Here is a 23,711-nt window from a genome sequence, read left to right on the forward strand (position 1 = left end):
TCAGTGAATAAGGACTTTTCTTTTTAAATTCATATACCTACTTAATGTTTAGAAAATCACTAAAATGTAATACTTACTTGTGTTTCAGAAGTGGGATCTACGATCGTGGTAAAATTCTTGTTATTTAACTAAAAGGTTGCACAAATTCATTGGTTAAACCCATTAATTTTATTACTATCTTTCATCTACAAACATGAATGAAGACATAACTGTCGTTCTGAACCAAGTGACGTATTCGTAATTTAGGTATTTGGAGCAATGTTACAAACAGAACCAACCGCATTTATTATTTATAGCCAATCATAAAACATAATACGTACCCATTGACACACATACTCTGGCAGTGAAAACTTTTAAGATATAAATTTCGAAAGGGTAATCTTTTAATACAATGCGTAATATACCTATCCATAAAACAAGGGCGATCGTAAATTTTACGTAAAACCACTTTAGTATTAAATATTTTACTAATGGAATCAAATAAAAAGATTACTGGTTCTTTAAATAAAGATTCCGAGTTTAGGTATCATACAACACCTTTAAAAGAAATCTTAAGTGGAACTTGAAGTGGAAACAAAAGTAGGTAACTATGCAATATCAAGGCGATATCACATCAAACTATGTAATCCTATAATAGGTTATATTGGAAAAAAAAGTTCGGGTATACACAAGAGCGGTGCAGTGGTAGCTGAGTGGTTAAGCCTTCTTTCTGTTCGGGAGTCGAACTTTTGACAGTTATGTTTATTTTAAGCAGTTAAGGTCTCATTCGCACGAGAGCTTTTTTAACGTCCATTAAAAAAGCGTTCAAATAGAACAAATGCATTTCAAAGTACCTGTTCAGACGTCAACGCTTTTTTATCGCGCACTTTGTATTTTCAGCGCAACGCAGGGGTTTAACGCAACGCTTTTTTAACGCTCGTGCGAATTAGGGCTTAATCTTCCTTTTGTGTTGTGTTTCTTTGCATGTTTTTGGGTGCAATAAAGATTTCATCTATCTATCTATCTATCTTAGATATTACTTGCTTCAACGGTGAAGGAAAGCATCCTGAGTAATCCTGCTTACAGTGTGAGTTTTCCATAATAATCTCAAAGGTCATACGTTCCAGCCAGTCAATTCATACTAGACCAGTGTGGTAGAATATGGTCAAAACCCTTCTCATTCCTAGAGGAGACCCGTGCTTAGTAGTGAACCGGTGATGAATTGATCATGATGATGATGATGGGTATAAAATAAAAGAGGAATAGAGAATAGGGTGAAAACTGAAAGTTCTTTCTAAAAGTGTGACATAGAGAAACATATAAAATATCCGAATAATTTTTTGTCACACATTACACGGATTTTGATACAGAACCCTAAAAATGAATATTCTTTTGGGCTATTCTTCAAAGATTGAAATCTATTAAACGAAGCGTTTACTGCAAATTGTGCTATGAAAACAATAATTTATAGAACGTATTCTGAAAGATTAATCTCAAGTAATAACTCGTTGAATAATAATGTGTTTAATGTTTATACAATTTTACTCTAAATATATTGATCGCTGAGATTTATATTTCTATAGTTATTTATACGCAAGATGAATTGCAGTTATTGAAACTATAATTATTATTATTTGATAAACTTTATTGAGATAATAATTTACAACAGAACACATTTACACGTAATATGTATCAAAGAAAAAGTTTTCACAAAAAAACACGCAGCTTTTCAAAACCCAATACATAATATTATATACTTATTAAATCGAAATCTCACATATTAGGTATACATACAACCCTACATACAACGGACTGCCTGCCTGAAAAGCAGGCTTGAAGGTGTGAAAAGGTGAGTTAAACCTGCGTCCATACTTATCTATCTAGCCTGTGTGTGTCATATTATGTGTCACTCACACATGCAAACGAATTTGTCTTCACGTTTTATAAAATACAATTGTATGAGCTTTGGCTATCTGAAGTTTTATAACATCTTTGCTCACATGCAAAAGTAGATAAAACGCTTCCGGATAGCTTTTAAAAATACAACTGAAATAAAGCACTTAATGCTAATTGAACAGTGAACACAATTTATTGCATTTTCTTTGATAACATTATTACACTGACAATAAATTCCTATAAAATATTAACACGTTTTAAAAGTTAAACGTTTATAGGGAATTTACATACCCACTGCGGATTTAATGGTGGATTTGATAAATAGCTACAGGATCGTATTTTCTTAGTGACAAATAATTGGAAATTACAGTATAGGTAATTTATTCCAGACTCGTTTAAATAATTATATTACAGCGCAAAATTTATTAGATTCGTGATTTTGTTATGACCTCTATCTATAGTTATGTTTTTGAAATCTTTATCTACAGCATACCTATCTATCGGCACAACATGTCTTCTTCTTCCACTCTCTCCTGTCATCCATCAACGTATCATCCACCCCTTTTATACGCCTCCTCTCCTCTTTCACGCGATCCATTCACCTTTTCTTTTGCCATCCTCTCCTCTTTTTTCTTTAACGTTTAGACAGCTACCTGCAGAAATAGAAGATGACGTGAGTTTGAACAATGGAGGAATGAGAACAGACAGAGCAAACTTTTAAGGGTTTATTAAAAAAGTAGAGCATTCTTCTAATGGTCAATACTTAATTGAGACATCAAAATTCCAAGCATTCCTCTGTCATCCATTAGGAATATTGCCCATTAACGGGCTATGCTTCAAAATGATGCGTTAGCGTCGGTATTTCGCTTCCATTTAATAAGACGGTGATTGAGTATCATATTAAACGTGAATCGTATCATAATTTTAATCTAAAGATGCATTAAGAGTTGATTAGTTATAGGCTTTATAGTTTTAGTAAGCACTAAGTTTTACCTTCAGCTTCTCACACGTCATGTCAAGTTATCTCTGGTCTTATTTAGAGTATTGATTTTGATAAAGTTTGGGCATTATCTATGCCTTGACTGCTTTGGATGTAAAAAAAGTTTCATTTCAATAAATTAATTGATATTTTTGTTTTGCCATCGGTTCAACCAATTTTGGTGTTTGGTACAGAATTAACTTACATCTACGGGACGGGCCTTAGACCATGAGGGGGTCCCCCATGCATAGAGAAGTTATAGCATGTAATAAAGGATTCACTTCACTATCCTTAGCCAAAACAGATTGGCAGAAACCGGTGGTACTTAGCACCTCCGACCGGGCGACCGTATGGAAGGAGAAGGAGTTGCTCGGACGCTTTTACGGATAGGCTACTTTTTGTTCCGGAAAATAAAAGCCACGTCCGAAGCCACCAGACCAGACCAGAGACAATTAAAAAATTATAAATTCCCTCGAATCGAACCCGGGACTTAGAAGACCACAGCGCTCACCAGTGCGCCAGAGGTCGTCAAGCGATGCGAGCACAAACAAAACAAACAGACAAACTATTACAATTTTATATTTGTAGAGATAATATTGTAGATGCAGTAGGCTGATCATTCGGAGTTTCCACATATGAAGCGATTGGCCCGAAGCTCGACCCAGTAGTGCACGACCACGCTGCGACGGCGACGCGTATCGGAAAACTCGACGAACGTGAAATACGAATTCGAAAATCAAAAATCGAAAACAAAAAACTTTTTTTTCGGAAAATTGTGTTCAGTGAATACTGGTAAACGCTATGTGCTGTGTGAGAACCGAGAGACATCAGAAAAATTTCGACGAAAAAAGAAAATTCGTTAAAAATAAACCTTTCAGATTTTAAAATAACCAGTGCATTTTATTATGAATTTGATTGCATACTTATCAAATTTCCCTAGAATTTTTGTTAAAGTTTTTAACGTTGAAATATAAGTAGAAGAACCTTAAAATTATCAAAAACCCTTAAAATAATGTTTCTACTATTTACGTTTAGTTATTAACAATTAAAGAAAATTACAAATAACCTAACAAGAAAAACCAACCAATCTACGTCTTATGAGATTTTTTCTTAATACTTAGTCTGTCACATATCATAACATAAAATTTAATAAATTTCAATTTAAAATGAAAAAGCAGGTAGCTACATAACAAAACAACTAATATCATAAATTGATTTCACTACCAAAAATTATAAAATATGTTGTAACTTGTAACCAAAATCGTTGGCCTACAGAGGCCAAAGTTCGGTGCCAAGATCGTAATCAATAAAACGACGAAAAAATGTCTTGTAGTTAATAAATCCTCACACCATCGACGTAGGTGAGCGTCCCAAAGCAAATAATTTAATTTCCGTTAAGAATCTCTTATCGCCGCAATTACGGGACGTGTTAAGTGATGTAACTTCCAATCACAATCCGATGTTAATTTGATAGCTGTCAAACATCGATTTCCGACTAGACGAACCGCGTTCCCAAATACATATTTATGTTTTTTCGTCTCTACTGTTATAAAATTGTAATAATTTGTTTGTTTGTTAAGCTTGTCACACAAAAACAATTAGACCGATTTTCTTGCATCTTCACAGTTTGAAAGCAAATAGATCAAAATACTGCACTAACAAAGATATTTGAGACGAAGATAGGCTACGTCTTGTCTCGGAAAATATAACAGTCCCCACTGGATTAACAGAAACTTAAATCCACGCGAATGTAGGGGGTACACATGCTCGTAAGTAATAGTAGTTTTGGAAGAAAAGATTAAATTATCCGGATTTTCGAAGACAAAAAAAGATAGCCAGAAAAACCAACACGTAAGCAAGAGGTCCTACAATGTTTTTACCTGGTTGGAAAAATTTTGAAAAAAATATTTTACGAAATATAGATGAGAAGTTAATACTTGCAGTGCGGTGACTAGTTAAAAGTATTTAATACAAGGTTGGGAAAGTTAATTTTTCTAATAAATAAAGACGAGTAAGAGTAATTAAAAGTTCTTTACAAAGTACTTTCAGATGTTTAAAGAGCAGGCTCTTAAACGTGTTAGTATGTGCTAATTTATGTAGGTCGCGCTTCCTTATGAATCGGGATTGAGATGCATGGCAAAGGTTGCAGATTCAAAATATTACGGATACGGTATATTTGTTGTAGTCACCTACTTACTTCTAAGAATTCCTACGAACCTGAATAGTATTTCCATTTCTTCAAATATAAAAAACTAGCTGATGCCCGCAACTTCGTTCGCGTGGACTTTGTTTATTAAAAATCCCATGGGAACTCTTGATTTTTTGGGATAAATAGTAGCCATGCAAGCTATCGCAGTTTCCTTCTTTGATGTGGATTTTTTTAAATCCCGTGGGAACTCTTTGATTTCCGAAACAAAAAGTAGCATATGTCTCCCGGGATATAAGCTATATCTGTGCCAAATGTCAAAATTGGTTAAACGGATACTTAGACCAAGAAAAGCTAGCAGACAGACAATCTAATCCTCCCTAACCGAACTTCGGTCACGGTCAATCTCGACGGTAAACTTTGCAGGAAATAGGAGATATGGTGCACAAGTATGTGCGAAAACATAGGTGCACTCTCTATTCCTTCACTCTCATAGTCTATGGGGAGGCATTCTGCCTCTACCGGAGAGAGCTTAGGTGCAGGATCAATTGTTTTACGTGCTCTTAGAGACACAGGATTTTACACCACAACAATTTTAAAGATAGGTATTTTTATTGAATTAGATGAGTATATCAACGGTTAAAACAACCTACACAAAAAATGTTACGACAATGTAAATAAATTAGCAACTTTTTGTGCTCCTACAAAAGCACAATGAATGAATCAATCTATAATGTTCTTTGTTCAACCGAACAAAACGACAAGACACTGTATTACAAATAACGCCGCCTACATTTCGCTGCCTTTTTGATGTAGCTATACCTACGTAGTAGCGATGTCTTCCTCTCATCTGAACCTAAGCTTATCTTTATTTAATTAGCTTGTGGATTTAGATTTTTTATAAATCCCGTACGAGCCCTTTTTCCCCTGGGATCAAACGTAGCCTAGTAATTAATATCTTTGTATAAGTCAGACACACCTGCCTACTAAAGTCCCGTCAGAATGCATAAAAGCAACTTTCACTTTCACTTCCGTTCACTTATAAAAGTGAGTAAAAAATATTTTTCTTTCTTTCTTTCGAAGATTAACCCAGACAAACAGACAGTCAGACATTTAAAAAATTGTAACAATAATTGCATTGATTTTTCATGTAAGTAAATACATATAAATAACACTAAATTGAGATAAAAATTTGCCTAGCTATCTCTTTGTCTTAAATCGGTCAAATGGGTGAGCCGTGAGAAAAGATTATAGACAGATAGGCAAATGTCCTTTCGCATATACAATACTAGTACTAATAGTGGTACTATGGATTAATAAACGCCACCTGTGTAAAACTGGAGCATATCACTATCTAAAGTTCCCACAAAATTGTATCCGATAGTACAGGCACAGCGTTCTGCTGTACCTAGGTATCTATTGAGACTATCGACCCTTACAAAGCAGCTAAGATACCTACCACTCGAACAATAATTATGACATGAAACCGCCAGCTAGAATGCAAATCAGGCATTTTGTACCAATCTTTAATGGGTTCGCCCAGTCCTTTATCAGTGCCAGTCGAGTTTCGTACCTCCGAACGGTAATATGAAACCGTTTTAACGAGACGTCTTCCCATTTAGTTGCGTCTGTGCCTTTTTGCTTCAGTAATCGGATTACTCTATTTGTTTGATCTTAGATTACAAACTACTTTAAAAAGGGCACTTGTTTCACGTGAAATACCAATATCTTTTTGTCTCTCATATTTTGTACAGTGTTTTTTTTTTTTTAAATATCGTGTATTTTTGCGATATTCCTTGAGCCCATCATAATACTTGTTAATTTAGAAAAGTTTTTGACTGAGTTGGTACTAAGTAGGTAGGTAGGTATAACTTTACTTACTTATCACTCTGTAAAAATTTCAACACTCTACCTATTACGGCCCACTGACAAACAGACAGACGGACGGATGGACTAAGCGGAGGCTTAGATGTAGGGTCTCATTGATATTGGCCTTCGGGTATGGAACCCTAGAAAATACTGCACCTAGGCTGCATTTCATTCTGTTGGTGTGCATTGCGCCTTTGAGTTAAGATAAAGTAAAGTGCAGGCAGCAAAGTCCTGCTGACACAAATACGAAATTCAAAGAATACGCAACGATGACAAACGACAAGTTGGAACAAAGATGTCCTCTTGATCCAATTAACACAATATGATAGGGCTGAGAAAAAATATGCGTGAATCCTAAGTTTAAACTAATTGTTTTTACAATTAGGTATAGGTAAAATGTGTTTTTTTTAAATTTCATTCTAAAACATCGTTTCGCTTAGTTTAAACAGAAGAAGTATGAAATCAGTCTCAATTTATCTTTAATATTAAGAGCACTTTATAAATATAAAAACCTTTTTAAATAAATATAAAGTAACAGGTCTTTTTAAATAAAGAAAATAACATGGCAATACAATTTTTCAGGAAAGGAAGATTCTCTAAAAATACTAAAGTAAAGTCACTGACTGGCAGAATAGAATCTAGAATACAAGTGTAAATTAAAAATTTATAACACCCCCGACAAGTGAAGGTTACAGTAACTAGAAAAGACCTGATAACTTTCAAACGGCTGAACCGATTTTCTTGGACTATTCCGCGCTTACGATCCAAAGTATCTGAGTTTTCCAAAACATCATTTTTAAATAAATAATTATGTATCAAGGTAACGTCCATCTTGACAGCTTGACATTTGTCAATTGACATAATATTAAGAACCTAACGGTTATCTAACCTTCTTTTCTACAAGAAAACTAGAAAAGAGCTGATAACTCTTAAACGGATGAATCATTTTTTTTGGATTATAGCTAAGAACACTCTCGATCAAGCCACCTTTCAAACAAAAAAGAGTAAATTAAAATCGGTTCATTCGTTTAGGCGCTACGATGCCACAGACAGATACACAGATATACAGATACACAGATACACACGTCAAACTTATAACACCCCTCTTTTTGGGTCGGGGGTTAAAAAACAAAAAATTTCAATGCGTTACTCTTGATAATATAGACAAGGAATAAAGCTAGATTTCTTGAAATCCAAACGAGAGTGAATCCAATGCGTTCGCTGGTATCGTTATAAAATAGTTTTTTTTAATTAAAAAAAAAAATGAATTTTTGGCAGAAAGACACGCAACCCTATAAACCAAGTACATACATCCCGAAAATATTAATCAACCTTGTAATAACACCAATTTCTTGATTACCACTTGCAGTAATATTTTTATAGCCGTCTTAATAGAGTCTCGTCAAAAAATCTACGCTGACTCGTGGTTTGGATGACGGTGGCAAAAGTTTTAAGAGGGGTCTCTCCGTCACTCGTTCCATACAAACGTAATTCGTCTCTCTTTGGAATACTAAGCAATCATACTCAATGGAATTTTGTAGTAATGTTCCGGGAACTAATATCTATGCCTGTGGTATTTTCGGTTTCAAAGTTACGCGGTCTTTAAAATCACATACAAATCTTTGAGCTCCTGTAATTTTAAAACTGCATATTTTTAGAAAAATCTAAAACACCACTGGCATAGATATTAGTTTCTAGAATATGTCTGCAAAATTGCATGGACTTTGGTTGCTTAATATTCAAATGAAATTGGGACTACGATTGTGTGGAGTAAGTGACGGAGAGAGCCCTGTTAAGTACCATTCGTCACGGCTTTACCGCAATTAACTATATCATCAAAAGTTGGTGTTAATTTTGGGGGTCACCACTAAAAATATACACACATTCATGTTCCAGGAACTCTACGATCTCATTTCCGTTTGAAGTTTTTTTAGTATCAAACCGCCAGATTTTGAAAAGGTTTTCATTTTCATACATTTCATTGCGTAAGATTAAACAGGGAAGTGAAGTTAAACTTTTATTTATTTGTATGGCTCTACCAAAACTGGAATTAGGTTTTTAAAATCCCGCAGGAATTCTTTGATTTTCCAGAACAAAAAGTAGCCTATATCAGTCCCCCGGTTGCTGAAGCTAACTCTGTACCCGTCTAAATCGGTTAAACGGATGGACCGTGAAAGCTATCGGATAGACACACTTTTCCATCTATACTAATAAATAAAATTGGAGTGTCTGTCTGTAATTTCGAAATAACTACCTCATATTAAGCTCATATGGTTATTTGAACGATACCAACACTGAATCACACGTTTTTAAAATTTTTGTCTGTCTGTCTGTCTGTCTGTCTGTCTGTCTGTCTGTTTGAAAAGGCTAATCTTCGGAACGGCTGGACCGATTTTGACGGGGTTTTCACAGACAAGTAGAGGATTGATCAGGGAGTAACATAGGCTACTTTTTTAACCGACTTTCAAAAAGGGAGTTGTGTTTTTCTTCCTATGTACACCGAAATCTCCGAGATTTCTGAACCGATTTGCGTAATTTTTTTTTTAATCGATAGAGGAACTTTGTGACAACTTTTCCATGGGATTTCAGACCCTAAATCCACGCGGGCGAAGCTGTGGGCATCAGCTAGTTTATAATATTGATAGCTATGGATTATGAAACTACGTACTCACTTTTTGTCCATTTTGTCCTCGGTCATTTAGGGTTTTTAACCCCCGACCCAAAAGGAGGGGTGCTATAAGTTTGACGTGTGTATCTGTGTATCTGTCTGTGGCATCGTAGCTCCTAAACCAATTTCTAATTTACTTTATTTTTGTTTGAAAGATGGCTTGATCAAGAGTGTTCTTAGGAAAACGGTTCAGCCGTTTGAAGGTTATCAGCTCTTTTCTAGTTACTATAAACTTCACTTGTAGGGGGTGTTATAAATTTGTAATTTACACTTGTTAGAGATATCTATCAGGTTTTTTAAGAAAATAAAGAAGTTTTAAATTTTTCTTCAAAATCCTTCCATAATTGAGATCTTCATTATAGAGAAAACCAACATGTAAAATGTGTAGTTTCTAGCTTCAACTGAGCGTTGATATTGTCTTAGGAACTTTTTAACTGTAAAAGCAATGTAAAAGCATTAACAAAATATCAAAAAGATCTTTTATAAACATAACATTGATATATGTTTTAAAATTACCTAGTAGGTAGCATGGTGAGAATAAAAACATCTTGCTTTTCTGGAAATCGTTAAAAAAAATTGTTTCACAACTGGATACCTTTAAAATTCCACGTTACACGAGTACAACAATTACAAAATGACAATCTAATTCCAAAAACATCAGAGATTTACGGCGCCCTGATCCTTTTCATCGATTAATATTCCAAATAGACCCATAACCCTTTCACATGTCACTTCTAATAACCGCACGAAGTTTTAATAAAATTATTGTCAACTGTACACTTATATTTTATGGGATCATAATTTAATTTTTTCCTTTTAACCCCGACAGTTTCCTACGTTATACTCTGTCATTAAATTAACTGTTGTAATTTATCGATGAAATGAATAGGTAGGTACTGGTTTGCAACATAATTTCCATCAACGGTACTTTGCGCTCAGATTTAGTAGTAGGTAAAAGTCAGTTTCACTATGTGCAAAAAGCTGTATCCAGTGGAATTAATGCGAATGCATTTTATACAAAGGTACTTCCTAGAAAAAGATTTTTTTATAAAAAAATGAATTGCAACTGATATTCTTTTTTGCCTCTAACTAAACGTTACCTACTACATTTAAATTATAACTTTTGAGGAGAAGGTACTTTTATTTGGGAAAAAGTATAGTAGGAATACCTCACTAAAGCAACTACTTATCTTCTAGATTTTAGTTCGCAAACTTTGAACTAGGGACACTGAGACAATAATTAATATGTATATCCTTGATGGACTCATTGAAAGCTTTGCTTTTGTTTCAGTCTAAAATGAACTATTCCAAAAAAATCAGGAATTCACATTACACGTAGGGCCTTACCACACTTTCCCAACATTATTCAATTACATTGACAAATTGTAGTTTATATTGTGGTCTATAATATAAAGTTCATAAAGATTTTATGAGCATTCTGAGATAAACGAAAATTTGCCTGTTGTTCGCTCTATGGTAGCCATCAGTTCAAGCGGTAGATACAAGCTTATCATGGAGTATTTGTCACTCGACATGGTCTGACGCCATCCTGATGGTTGTCATTTGTATCAATTTACTGAAGCAATTATATTGGGCTTACCTTTGACTAAACCGGATTAAATATGTAAGATAATTATAGGAATTAAATCAAAATTGTCACTTATAGTTAATAATGTGTAGATAGTGACTCAGATACTTACTGTACTCGTAAGTACAATAAAATTATGGTCAAGATTTGCTGTAATTTGACAAGAATGTGACATGAACCTACTCGAGTTAGGTTGCAAAACATGCAGTTAAAGTTGCTTTACGGTTAGCGTTAAATTTTGAACACCATTAAAAAGCAAAGTGAGTTACCTACTCATATTACGTTCATTCTATGAATAAGCCATTGAGGTACTTATTTGGTCCAAAGTCTTTACTCAAATTCCGACTTGTGCAACCCATTTTGCTTTTATTGATGGTCAATTCAAATAAACTTTAATTAGTGCCTTTACATCGTCAAATGAATCTACCAAACCAACCGAACCAGGTGTTCAAAATTTCAAATACATCTAAAACCACTCAAAATTAATCAGTAGGTACCTCTTGGCTTCTATAATCAAAAAATAATCAGAAAACATTCACAAAATATAAAAAAAAATTAAGATTTTTTTTTAAAGATCGGAATACTTACACGTATATCGAGACAAAATTAAATTATATATCGCTTACTTTTGTTATCCGAACATTAATCCTTTCCTTAAAGACTTGAGTTAATAAAAGTTAAGAAGATTACGACCACTTATACATGACAAATCCTTAGACATGACACCGCTAAATCATCTCAACTCAACACTGTTTGCTTAGTGTTATTTAGGATTATCCATGTGTGGACAATGAATCCGAGTCAATAAATTGTAAGCAACCGTTGCTTTGTTAGGCCGCGTCTGCATGACAGGCGACATTGACAGCTTTACACCCAAAACCTACTTTGGAGCGTTCAGATTATTATTACCGCATTGACTTATGGGATATGTTGAAAAACGTTTTTAAGGGTTATGTTATAATGGAGCAGGGTTGCATTTCATTTCGACAATTATTTGCAGGGTTAAATTTTATTCGTTTTGACCTTTTAGACCCTATAAATGTAGAACCATAGTTAAAGACTGTGTAGATCGCGAAAAAGTTTTTGCTTGAGTAAGAGGCTTAGTGAATAGAGCCCCATACAAACTTGGCAGTAAAACGAAACTACGACATCGCGCGCGCTTTTTATACGTTTTCTTAAGAAGTAGCTCGCTCATCCCAGCTTCACTTGGATGGAATTTTTGAAAATCTTTTCTTACCGAGCGTTTGTTATAGAGAAAAATAGGTAAATGCAAAATCTTAAGTTTCTACACAAAACGGTTTAAGCTATAATGTATGTATTATAATATAATATGTCAGTCAGTTTTATACTTTTACATGTAGGTTAAGAGACTATTCAATAAAAGTATGATTATTTCGTATCCATTGACACTTTCCTGTTTTATGTGACGTAAGGTTGACATTAGTTGACACTCCCTTTTATTGTTTGACGTAACAACATGTGGATAGCCCCTAAGCAGCTTACTGTAACGGACATCTCTATTATCCCGATGCTACGCCAGTACGTAATCGTACGCTAGTGATCTCAATATTGATACATATGGAATTATACGCGTACAATAGCCGAGATTGAATGGACCGGCGAACAGCTGTTGGCGCGTCGCCATTAACGGGTTATGGCTTGGAGCATACTTGTAGGTTGAAATCTATAGAGAACACTTTGACTTTGCTTAGACTTACACTTCAGTTAAAACGAGACAGATTAATGCCAGCGGTATAACGCTGTCTCGTTTTAACAGTGTCTTAAGTCTGAGCAAAGTCAAAGTGCGCTCTATAGATCTCAGCCGTAGACTCGTAGGATTGTACCGTGTTTATTTATGTAACTTTTTTTTGTTTGTCAAAAATTAATTATTGTTGTATGGCCTCACTGGCACAATGGAAAGCGTTGTAATATTAAATTGCAAGTTTCGGGTTCATTACTAGCAGCGGCAATTTTGGAATTTATAGTGAAATATCGTCTCTGTTCTAGTGTGGTGGGAAGCTTCGTATCTAGTTATCTCCCTACCGGCAAAGCCGTGCCGTAGCGTTCCGGTGCAATGAAACCAATAAGGGTATCACAGTCAAGAGTCAGTCTATAAAGTATTTATTTCATTTCATTTTCATTTCATTTCATTTCATTCACCACACTGTCGAGTTTCGTTAGAAGGCTGTGAAGAGAGCAGATTCTTTGATACCAGGCCTTCCCATCTGATAACCATCTCGTTATCAAATGGTTGAAGACTGTTGTACTATAGCGGGATCTTAACAAAGTACCGACTTCTCAAATTTCCCTAAAAATGTCCTAGGTCTTCCTGTTTTTTCCTGGTACACTTTTAGGGAAATCTTCTTCTTATGTAGCAGGCGGTTTCACAGTAGGTACATGTGTGAAAATACCTAACATTAAGATTATCCACACATCGACCTACAAGTAGATTCAGTGAAATTTTGGCATGTCGCCATTAACGGGTTACGTGCTTAGAGCATTTAAACTATGCGGCGGTATTCAGTACAAGAGTCAAGATGTATTCTCAAAGTAAATAGAGATCTTTGGTTCTCAGCCCATACCGGTGGGAATCTATATTGTACAGTCAGCAACAAAGCTAGGCTTGCTTCCACCATTACAAGCAACTATGGATGGGGTCATCTTTGTTGCTGACTGTCCCATAGATATGTCTAAAAGAAAAGCGGAGGCTACAATTATACGTGGGCATTCACATAGAAAAGATTACTTCCGTACCCGGAGGGTGCCAACGGGACCCTATTACTAAGACCGCTGTCCGTCCGTCTGTCTGTCAGCGGGCTGTATCTCGTGAACCATAATAAGTAAAGTGTTGAAATTTTCACAGAATGTGTATTTCTATAGACGCTATAACAACAAATAATAAGAATTTTAAAATGACCGCCATGAAAATAAAAATAAAAACGTTATTCTTTCTTATAAGATGATGCGGAACCCTTCATGTGTGAGTCCGACTGGCACTTGACCGATTTTTCAATTAGGTTTTTGCCTGTTTTATCCTACCTCCTTAAGCCGGCATTAATTGTACATAAAACTTTAATGCGATACCTTTTATTAGCATGTAGGTAGGTAAGTACATTGGGTAACTCCTACTTATCCCATAGATGTTAATGAGTAAATCGTAAATGTGTAATTACCCCATGTGTAAATAACCCATTAATTTTCCTTATGATAATATTTAAATTACAGGAAAATTACATTGAAATCAACACAAACGTGGATTGCTTCTTAATTTTATCCATGACAATATTATAAAGACTTATTACCTTTTCACGGTCTATCCAATTAACCAATTTTAAGGTAAAAATATAGCTTGAATCCCGAAGACGAATATAAACTACTATTTGTCCCGAAAAATCAAAGTTCCTGTTGGATTAAAAAACATACTAAGTACTTATTAAATACATCATCTACTACACATTTAGAGAGTTTGTATGATACATAAGGTTTTCCTAGATACAATTATTAATAGCGATGATTTCCTAAATTACCTTTCTATAGTTCTGTAGGCGCGAAAGATCGAATTGGCAATCGGGGTATGAGGCGGGGGCACGCCCCGTACACCCGCACATCATCTGGGCCGTGCGGGATGTACGGGGCGTACCCACCCCAATTGCCATCTCAACCCGTCGCGTACTTACTTAATCGAAAATCAAAAATCCCGATAACTTGTTTGAGGTATTTACAGCATAATGTTATGTTCAACCAGAGAGTCATCTATGTAAAAATACATACGAAGATTATCAGATAGCAATTGAAATAATTTGCATAAAGCCGCTTTTAAACGTATAAAGTTTCTTGATTGCAAATAAGATGCTTACAGTAATCTTGAAATACGCATAATTGCATGCCGCATGCATATCAGAGGGATTGAAATATGACAAATTAATGCTAATGTTATAATCCGTAGCCAATTCAAAACGTTCAATGCGATTTTTTTAATTCGATGACGAGTGTTTCGCGATCTCATTTGATAGTAAGTGACGATGCGGTGTAAGATAGAAGCGGGCTAACCTGTAAGTAGTTTTATTAGATGCACTGGAACTGCTATATCCCTTCCATATTGATAGAGAGAGCTATGCACGGAGTTTCTCTACGTGATCAGAAATCAGGAGATCCGTAGAAGAACCAGAGTAACCAACATAGCCCAATGTGCTACGAAGCTGAAATGGCACATATTTTGAAAAACCGATAGATTTTGGGGAACTAAGGTATTGAAATGTGACCTCACATTTTAAAGAGCAGTTTCAGACGAAATCAAAAATGCAGAGACTCAGGGAGCTCAATCCAGGCTGCGCAAGACCATTGTCTTGTCATGGAAGTCCCTACAAGATAGTTGTACTACGAGTTTGTCCAGCAGTGAACGTCTATCGATTGACAATGACGATCCCTGACATTTATGGCAAAAATAATGATTTCTCCTCGGTATAGTACCCGAAAGACAACAGATCAGCGTGACAGCTGCAGCTTAAATTGCTGGGTTTAGAAGCTCGCTTTGCATGCTATCTCTTTCCATAATGTAGATCGGACCAAGAAAAGAAAATCAGAAAATTTATCCGGGCGAAACCGGGATGCGTTAGCGATATTTAATTACTCAGTAAGTCATTTAGTACAATATGCAAGGACATAATTAATGTAACAAACTGCCATGCGTAGTCTAGAAACTCTTTTTTTTTTTTAATTTATTTAATCAAAAAAAAAAATTAACAAGAATCTATAATATTATATCTCGCCAAACTGGTGTGCCAGTTTGTTGGCGAGGTGGCGCTCTTATTTTAACTTACATAACTAACTTATCCATACACCTTAATCTATACTTATAATAATCTGTACTACGAATAAACTCGAGATTGTACCTATGTAATTTTTGTCTATAGGTAACGTAGTCTACTCAAGATTCACGATTTTCAGAAGTTTCACCCGAGAGAAGCCAAGGCGCGTCAACTAGTCTTGAAATACGCGTGATTGCATACCTACTGTATGCATATCAAGGAGATTGAAATATGACAAATTAATGCTAATGGTATTTAATCCTCAGCGAATGCGAAACGTTTAATGCGATTGCGCCAAAGCGAGGCTAGTATAAAGATATCAATGGGATTTAGGCATTGGCTTCGATTCAGAGATCAAAGGAAATGCTTGCCAGTAATATGAGTCACTATTTACGATAAAGTGTTTTGTTGTGAGTTAGGTTCTTCGCAAATAAATACTTGATTTATTAGATAGTCACTGTACATACTTGGGTCTTTAGAGTGATTTTAAATTAGCGTTTTTTTGAGCGTAAAAGCTCGCTTTCGTATCCGCTCGCTTTGGTCACAAGCGCATCTCGTAGGAGCGTAGACGTGCTTATTAGCTTGTATACGCGCAAACCGCGAAAAGTGCCAATTTATGTTGCTACTAATTGACCAAGCGTAAAACACGCTGAAAAAAACGATAGTCTGAAACTGTCACTTAAATTGAAATATTCAGAATATTTTTATTTAATGAAACTTTTACAAGTACTTTTGAATCTTCAAGTGCATCTACCAGTGGTTCGGAATGCCTTTCCTTCCTTTGGAAGGAACTTCCTTTCCTTCTTTTCCTTCCTTCTTTCCTGCCTTTTATTGGATAATAAATTCCAATTCCAAAAATTACTAAGTAATTGTAGCTTTTTACTAATATAATTTTTTAATTAAAAAGCTAAATTAACTTCAATGTAAACTACGGTCAACTAAAATCCATTAAAAAATTAGCTCTTTGTCCCTTTCTTCAATTTTTATTATCTTGGCTAAAAAATTTATCATTATAAAAAAAATGACATTTCACTTAATAAATTGAATAAACACTTCAACTATGTTTAATGATTATTTAATTTAATGGAATTTATTTAATGTAATTGTATAAATCGTTATGAAATTTTCGCATCAAGGTTCTTCTAGTAGTAGCGCAAAGCACAGGAAATAATATGTACCTAATCTGAAATAAATTACCTTCGTGGTTTAATACGAAAACAAGAGAAGATGACGCCTCCATCGGGATTATTCATCATTTTCCTGATTATCGTAAGTATTCATAAGTGTCTTGCATGTTGAGCTTAGTAACTTAGTAAGTGATCATTGAGTTCTACTTACAATATATTTTTCCTTAATTGATTTACAGCTGAAAGTAACAACAGTCTATCTGTAATCTATTGATATGAAACAACATTGGTATTTGGCAAAAATTGTATGCTTTTTTTTGCTTTTTTGTACAAACAAAAATGTTGCTATGTAACTTATCGACAGATCGATTAATTTATTAATTATTAATTTCGAATTAGCTTCTCGCAAAAAAGCATAAGTGATGCGCTGTACATGTGTGGCACATAATATATTATTAATTTTAAGAGGTTCTTTCTCTCTAACACCGGTGTCAATTGTTTCAAACCGACTTCCAAAAAAGAAGTAGGTTCTCAATTCGTCGGAATCTTTTTTTTTATTTAAAAAATTATACCTACTACTTAGAGTTCTCTTAATGTAGCATCTATGTCGTTGCTAATAATGGCAATACTTACATCTAGTATTTCAAATAAATCACACTAATCATTTAACACGATTCAGTTATTTCTTGGACAAAAAGGTAATATAATGACAATAATTCTGAAACTGTAATTTACTTGGATTATCTATACTTATTTTCATTGATTACTACGTAAATAAATTGTAGAAATACCGGCTTATCTTGGAAAAATAAAATATATAGAAAAATACGCGGCTTGTGATTCTAACTTATAATAATATTTAATTACTTCCTTAAAAGTTTTATATTAATATACAGCGCCAAAATGTACACTTAAATGAAATAAAAACAGCAGATGATAAATCCAAATATACCAAATATGGAATGATTAACAGGATCTAATCAGACTAATTAAGACTAAATTAAGGTCTTAACAGATATATTTTGGGTAATATATTTAGACATTTACATAATTAATTTATGTAAATTAATTAATTTAAATTTTTTTTTAACAGACGAGTACTGAAAATTTTGACTACGTTGTTATTGGTCAAGGGCTCCACCCTTAACAATCACCCATCTCACTCTGTCAATATCGGTAATATGCGAGATACATACTCAGTACTCGTCTGTTAAAAAAAAAAACAGACTATAGTTTGTGGAAGATGTATTTTTATAGAATTAAGATAAAAACACAATATAATAGTAAATAATATCTCTTGTATGTACATGATCACCTGGTGCACAATGTTTTGATGAAAACGTGACTTGGTTGTTATCGTACGAGGTACGGTATAACGTTGCTTTATAACGTGTTATATCGACATTACTCTGTCTTTAATATAACATATTATCTGCGAAATATAAATACATATTATTTTCCATGTGGATTATAATATTAAGGATATAAATTATTCTAAACAGCATCTGAACTAAACATATTCAGACAGGTAATTCATTTCACACTTAAGCCTAATTAATTGTCTATTAGAAGACGTTTTCAATTACCAGTGCTTTTGATTTATCGATCCATAATATATTATATTATTATAAACTATTTACTAATTGATGACGCTGTCGTGATCAAAGAAATTAATTAGGTATTTATAATAATTCTTTCATTTATTTATTATCTCATCATTACCATTATTTATAATAATATTATTACTTACACTTAAGAGGGCTCTCTCCGTCACTCGCTTCATACAAACGTAGTTCCAATTTCATTTGAATATTAAGCAACCAAAAGTCCATGAAATTTTGCAGACATATTCAAGAAACTAATATCTATGTCTGTGGTTTTCCAGATTTCTGTTAAAATATTCGGTTTCATAGTTACGCGGTCTTAAAAATTTACAAACAAATCTTTGAGCCCCTGTAATTTTAAAACTACATATTTTTAGAAAAATCTAAAACACCACAGACACAGATATTAGTTTCTAGAATATGTCTGCAAAATTTCATGGACTTTGGTTGCTTAATATTCAAATGAAATTTGAACTACGATTGTATTCATACAATCGTAGTCGCTTCATGAAGCGAGTGACGGAGAGAGCCCTGTTAATTTAATAAAAATTAAATAAAAAGTTTCTGTTTTTTTAATAGGCAAGCTAACTGTCATTATAACTTAGAAAAAATTTATGCCCCGGCTCTTTAATTAAAAAAATGCTAAATTTTCCTCTGTGTATTATAATTTTAACTTTTGCTTTGAAAACTTTTTCAATATGGCAAAATATGTGGGACTATGTATAGGGAGGTAATCCCCATAGGGAGAACTTTTGCTGCGAGCATTTCAGCGCGCAACTATGTGGGGTGTGGGATGAACTATGGGTTGGGGGTGTAGGCTTCCATTACGAGTAAATCCTTGCTATTCATGATCGCCTAGTACTTCATGTTTTGATGTTGAAGTGAACTCTCAACAGTGTTTGTTGGTTTCAGAACTTTTGAGCGAACTTTTTGAAATCTATGAAATTGAAATTAACCAAATATTGAAAAATGGTATTATACCATTGGTGGTGTGGTAATGGTAATGGTATATGGTTTGTTTTCGATATTATATTTTTATGTTTGAAAAATTAGTATCGTCATTTTTCTTTCATTTATTTAAAAAAATGTTTACTTACTAAAATAAAATAACAGACATAACAAACAAATAAGATGACAGAAACAACAAAAAATCAAGCAACAGAGTCATAAACTAACAGCAAGACTGACTACATTAACTAAAAATATGCACTACTAGCAGCGGAGTAGGACCTAATAACACCAGTGGTCAGGGCTTCAGAGTGAGGAACCTCCTCACAATACGTGCCGTCTCAAGAACCACTGCCTTCTGTATCTTACCCTTGATCCAACAGTTAAGCGACAGTTTCTTAAGATTTTGGTTGAAACTATTCGCAATAAGATCATGGACTGATACAACTATCGGTACAAAAGTCCACACCCCACTAAAACAAAAATCTTCACAAAAGACCGGAGACGGTATAATATTATGTGTTAAGAGTGTTGTAAAAGCGTCTATATAGTTTTGTGTTACCATTTGCCTCAAAGGCTTTTTAGGAAAAGCTCAAAAGCTTTTACGAAAAATAGTAACACTGACATAGATCTATTTAGTTCTTGGATTTCCTTGAAGCAGTTTCCTATACATTTTTTTTTTCTTTAAATCTGGCTTTACTCTGATTAGCCAATGTCAAGTTTGTGATATTTTCAAGTTATTGAATTTATACAAGTATGGACTCCGTCTGCGCCGGCGCCCGCCGACATACACGCGGCGCCCCTTTAGAGCGCTTCCCAGTCAGTTCCGCCACCAAAAAACACCAACTAACACAAAAACCAGCCACTCTTAACATAAAAAAAACACTCCAAACAAGCACAGCACGCGCGCCAGCAAACGCCATCACAGACGAAGTCCTTTCCTATACATACCTACTTTGATTTTATTTACTGGACTATAGACTATAGAGCATAGAATAATATTTTAAAAAATAAAAATAATTAAGGAAAAATACGAAACAAAAAACATAAAAAAATTAAAAAGTTTTAGAGGTAGGCTTATAATAATAATAGAGCATAGACTCCAAGCGACTGCTGCACTTGTGGGTTCACAGAATCAGAACAGCTGTATCCTTTTAAAAACTTCTTGCTCTCTATAATTTCCTGATGCCGATTGTTTACAATTTCCAGCGAATGTTATTGATTTCAGGGCGTTGTTCTTTGTTGTTTGTGCTACAGAGTTGGACATGATTTTGTTTTGCTCTCGGCTCTCTCTATGCAGTTGTAGTTTTTATAGATTCGTAGTTAATATCAACTCAGCATATATTATGATTGCCTGGTATTCAATGTTTTGATTTAAACGACTCGACCAGTTCGCACGCCTCGAAAATCTTTAAAAAAATGCCCACGTAAGTGAAAGTTTCATAAGCCACGCCAACTAATACTTGGAAAACATTTTTATTAAAATTTGTTTTAAATTCTGTAGAGTCATTATAGAGTTATTTGACTAGAAATAAAACATTTTTATAGCTTTTTTATAACTATGATTCACACATCAATAGCTTTTATATCAATGTGCGAGCAAAATTTTAAAATTATAAAATGCGCTCATGTTATTTCATTAAATTATAGGCATGCCAATGGAAATTTGGCGCCGTTTTTAACATAAATTTGATTTTAGTGGGCCATTTACATCTGAATTAAGTTATTAAATAGAAATAAATCGCAATAGCTTTTAAGGTTTCTATGTGGTATTAATGAAATTTTCGTTTTTTTTAGGTCAGCCTTTTATGTTAAACAGATATCAAAATATTATTGTAATATGCTATATTTATATATTCACAAAGTTAATAGCTTAAAAGAATGTCAATTTGAAAATAACAGGTAGATAATTACAGATTTTAGAGTTATATTTTTTTTGATATGCTACCTGATATTAAACAAAACTCTTGACTTAATAGCTAGAGGTAGCTAGGTATGATAAAAACAGTCAGTAATTCGTTTTCAGTTTCTTTGTTGCTTCATTTTTGTTGGTTAGTATAACGGTTGGAGCACCACAGTTGTCTGGGTCACATCTCTATTGCTGGTTATACCCAGACTTTTCTCCCCTTTTATCCTTATTTAGTTTCTACAAATTACAAGGAGTCTTCTAGAAATTCTTCAGCGTAGCAGAAAACTGGCAAGCGTAAACAAATATGGAACATACTTTCAGTAACGCAATCAGTCTGATCTATAGTAATGACGTGTTTGTACAACGCAGATGACATCCCGTTGAACAATGTCCAACCATTACTATAATTGCACTGGGCCTCGTCTGTCATCGGCTGGCTGTCGCCTGATGTTCACGCTCCAACAAATACTTATCCCACCAAAAACATTTCATGTAAAAATGTAGCCAAGACTCACAAGTTCATAATGTTTTCACTGTTAAAAAGTTATGAGATCTCTAGTAGAGCCAAGCCCCTAGCTGAGCTTAGATTTGTGCTGGCCATGGGACCTATCCCAAGTCCAAAGTAATATAGCTCTTAAATGTTCTTGACTGTATCAAATTTATAACAATAAATAACAAATCACTCTACTTACAAGCTCTGATTCTACAAACCCTACATCTTGGTAAAAAAAGGACGGCTTGGCCGTTTAATGTTCGTAAAACTATTACATGACATAACATATTTTAAGGCCTTAAGGAATAGTAATAATTTGTATTGTACTTCGTGATGGTCGCAGAAGCAATTCCGGGCTTAGATGTCATTTCAGATAAAAAATCCACGAACTGTAAACGGCCAAGCCGTACTTTTTTTACCAAGATATAGGGTTTGTAGAATCAGAGCTTGTAAGTAGAGTGATTTGTTATTTATTGTTATAAATTTGATACAGTCAAGAACATTTAAGAGCTATATTACTTTGGACTTGGGATAGGTCCCATGGCCAGCACAAATCTAAGCTCAGCTAGGGGCTTGGCTCTACTAGAGATCTCATAACTTTTTAACAGTGAAAACATTATGAACTTGTGAGTCTTGGCTACATTTTTACATGAAATGTTTTTGGTGGGATTTCATTTCTTTTTGGCAGGTGCCCTAGATTTTTTTGGATCTATTTTTTGTAGGTACATCACCATGGCCCACTCTCTATCGTTACCTCTTTTTTTAAAAGCTTTTATTCAACTTGCAATGTACTCGTATGTAAATATGTTTGTTCGGGTGGAATCTTGCAACTCAATTTTGAAGCAGATATACCAAATTTCAGTCTTTTAGGACTTCAGGAAACACAGATACTTGGTACGTTTGATAAATCTGCCACGGACATCTTATCCTGAAAACTTTAAAATTCGAGTAACAGATTTTACAGATATGCATCTCATATACAAGGGGATGAAGGGGGACCCGATTTCTTAATTTATCTGTTGTTCATAATTGTTGAAGTTCCTACTTAATGCCAAATTTCAGTCTTCTAGGACTTCGGGAAGTACCCTAGAATTACAAACTAGAAGTTTTGACTGTCAATAAATCTGAAACTATAAAAGCTAGACAATTGATACTCAATGCGTTTAATAAATCTGCCAAGGACATCTTATCCTGAAAATATCAGCATTCTAGCGACAGAATTTACAGATTTGCTTTTCTCATAAGAGGCGTAGAGGAGGGAAATTTCCAAAGTCTTAATTTTTCTGTAGTTTGTATGCAATTTCTAGTCTACATACCAAATTTCAGTCTTCTAGGACTTTGGGAAGTGCCCTAGAATTACAGACTAGAAGTTTGACCTTCAATAAATCTGAAACTATAAAAGCTAGACAATTGATACTCAGTGCGTTTAATAAGTCTGCCAAGGACATCTTATCCTGAAAATATCAGCATTCTAGCGACAGAATTTACAGATTTGCTTTTCTCATAAGAGGCGTAGAGGGGGGGAATTTCCAAAGTCTTAATTTTCCTGTAGTTTGTATGCAATTTCTAGTCTAAATACCAAATTTCAGTTTTCTAGGACTTCGGGAAGTGCCCTAGAATTACAGACTAGAAGTTTGACTGTCAATAAATCTGAAACTATAAAAGCTAGACAATTGATACTCAGTGCGTTTAATAAG

The 23,711-nt window shown here is 34.3% G+C and overlaps 1 protein-coding gene and 1 long non-coding RNA gene across 3 annotated transcripts in view; one reads left to right on the forward strand and one right to left on the reverse strand.

The window, feature by feature from the left end:
• Window positions 1-23,711, forward strand: part of LOC123876016 (thrombospondin type-1 domain-containing protein 4-like) — a 100,595-nt gene that overhangs the window by 67,621 nt on the left and 9,263 nt on the right. The gene's annotated exons all lie outside the window — the stretch shown is intronic.
• LOC123876024 lies at window positions 1,926-22,019 on the reverse strand. Its single transcript, XR_006798249.1, has 3 exons — window positions 22,007-22,019; window positions 20,058-20,059; window positions 1,926-1,974 (listed from the first exon to the last, which is right to left on the reverse strand). It is a non-coding gene; the product is annotated as an uncharacterized LOC123876024 (long non-coding RNA).

The sequence above is a fragment of the Maniola jurtina genome, chromosome 20 (genome assembly GCF_905333055.1).
Source record: "Maniola jurtina chromosome 20, ilManJurt1.1, whole genome shotgun sequence".
In the NCBI taxonomy this organism is placed as follows: Eukaryota; Metazoa; Arthropoda; class Insecta; order Lepidoptera; family Nymphalidae; genus Maniola; species Maniola jurtina.